Here is a 2500-nt window from a genome sequence, read left to right on the forward strand (position 1 = left end):
CGAGTGAGTAGTTCCAATGGCTGCTAAACACGTCACACTATCGATACATTTGCATATGAATCGTCCGTGTTCACTTGTGGCAACTGAATTGAGTACTAGGGAGGTGCAGATAGACAGACAGACAGACAGACAGACAGACAGACAGACAGACAGACAGGCTGACTAACACTGATACACACACACACACACACACACACACACACACACACACACACACACACACACACACACACACACAAGGATAATCCAGTATCGTCTTCATTCTCTCATTTCTATCACTGAAAACTCTCTCTCTCTCTCTCTCTCTCTCTCTCTCTCTCTCTCTCTCTCTCTCTCTCTCTCTCTCTCTCTCTCTCTCTCACACACACAAAGATAATACACTCGACCTTCGATATACAAGAGAGAGAGAGAGAGAGAGAGAGAGAGAGAGAGAGAGAGAGAGAGAGAGAGAGAGAGAGAGAGAGAGAGAGAGAGAGAGAGAGAGAGAGAGAGAGAGAGAGAGAGAGAGAGCTCACATTAGCCACACATTTTTCACACTTTTTTTCTTCGCTACCATTACAAACTTTTTTTTTCATCCACGCACTTAAGTTCCACTTTTTCACCCACTCCACACTTTTCTTCTTGTCATCCACGCATTCAGCACATTTTTTTACGTCACTTACCATCCACCGCACACTGATATCCACCCCACATTAACACATTTTTTCTTTTTTTTTCTCAGCCATTTCATTCATTTTACATCCACCTGCTACATTCATTTTTTCTCATCCACTTCTCCACTTCATACTATTTTCACCCATGTAACACTTCCACATCCACCCATCCACCATTTCTTTTCCCATTTTAAACCATTCGTCAAGACATTTCAATCATTTCCACACCGACTGCCGTGTCCACACTTAAACCACCCTTGATCCACCTCAGTACGTATTTTTTCTCTGTTCTATCTCCACAAACACCTCCACCAAATCACAACAAGCTCCTCCCTCCTTCAGCGCCTTCGTCAGTAGATCACAACAGCCAGGTAGAGGCGCAATGACCACAACTTGGCTACCTGTGACGTAATAGGGGACTCCAACCTGATCTCCTGTCCCTGGCGGCGCGGCCCTGCGTGTGCGTGCGGGCGTGAGGGCGGGCGCGCGGTGAGTGGTGACGTTAGTTGAGTGGTGAGTGCGCGTGGCAGTTCCTCTCTGTGTGATGGTGCGGCGGTGGTTGCAACATGTCACCAGTTGCTCTCTCTCTCTCTCTCTCTCTCTCTCTCTCTCTCTCTCTCTCTCTCTCTCTCTCTCTCTCTCTCGGGAACGACAACTCCACCAGCCATGGAAATCTAAAATCTCTCTCTCTCTCTCTCTCTCTCTCTCTCTCTCTCTCTCTCTCTCTCTCTCTCTCTCTCTCTCTCTCTACGTCGACTCCTGAATCCTATGTTAATCTGTAAATTACATACGTACAAACATACATACATCTTCGTTTTCTTCTGTCTGTGTGTGTGTGTGTGTGTGTGTGTGTGTGTGTGTGTGTGTGTGTGTGTGTGCGCCCTGAATCTTTTCACTCCTCGCTTTACAATACATCTTCAGTGGGCCTAAGCTGGTGAAGGCCTAATGGTGTAAGAGAGAGGGAGAGGGAGAGGAATAGGGAGGTGAGGGAGAGGAATGGGGAGGTGAGGGATAGGCAGAGAGAGAAGAGAGGGGAGGAAGGGGAGAGGAAAAGGAGAGTAAATCGATAGAAAGCAACGACCGTCTTCCTCTCCCTTCCCCTCTTCCCCGCTGCCTCTCCCCTCGGGTTAACGGGGAGGAGTACCAGTGGGGGAGTGATGGGGGGTCAGTCAGCTGGGCGGTGGTGCCATCTGGAGAGCCACAGAGGCACTGGCACCACAACATTGGCCCTCCCTCATCCCCCACCCCATTCACACCCTTCTCTCCCCCTCTCTCTCTCACCGCCCACCGTCTCCCCTCTCCCCTCTTCAACATAAACAATCCAGGGAACCACGTGGAGCAAAACACTATTTTTTTAATCCCCTCGTGAAAATTTTAAGCGAGGGAGAAGGTAAGTGAAATGTTTATACTGTTAAAGGGTTTATTAATTAGAGGACAGGTATAGGACAGGTAAATGTAATTAGATATGATGTTGAGAAAGTAAATAAAAAAAAATGGAAGGTAAATTTGAGTGAAAACTTAATTACACGACAAACTAATGCAGAGAATATGTGAAGGGCTTTCGTATGTAATTAAATAGCATATGAAATTCTTAACTGTACAGGTAAGAAGTTAATTAAGAAAGAGAATGTGTGTGGTCATACAAATGAGAATTTAATTAAGGCAAACGAAACAAAACAAATGTAGGACAGGTGTAATTCTTGACTTTACAGGTAAGGGGCTAATTATGCACGAAAACTAAAGAGGGAAGGTAAATGTGACTCTCAAAATACAGATGAGAATTTAATTAAGGGACAAACTTAAGTAGGGAAGGCTTTTTTTTTCTTCCTGGATTTCTTTCTGCCCTT

At 45.7% G+C, this 2500-nt stretch overlaps 1 protein-coding gene across 7 annotated transcripts in view; it reads right to left on the reverse strand.

Annotated features, from left to right (window-relative positions):
* LOC135111413 (adenomatous polyposis coli protein-like) overlaps positions 1-2500 on the reverse strand; it is a 364965-nt gene that overhangs the window by 262702 nt on the left and 99763 nt on the right. Inside the window, exon 1 of one of the 7 annotated variants that reach the window (XM_064024673.1) lies at positions 1080-1181. The exons of 5 other annotated variants lie outside the window; for them this stretch is intronic. The gene's annotated coding sequence lies outside the window, so the exon portion shown is untranslated. Of the gene's footprint in view, positions 1-1054; positions 1182-2500 lie in introns of those variants that run through there. One more of the 7 variants, XM_064024674.1, reaches the window with a different exon arrangement.

Source organism: Scylla paramamosain, chromosome 22 (assembly GCF_035594125.1).
Source record: "Scylla paramamosain isolate STU-SP2022 chromosome 22, ASM3559412v1, whole genome shotgun sequence".
NCBI lineage: Eukaryota > Metazoa > Arthropoda > Malacostraca > Decapoda > Portunidae > Scylla > Scylla paramamosain.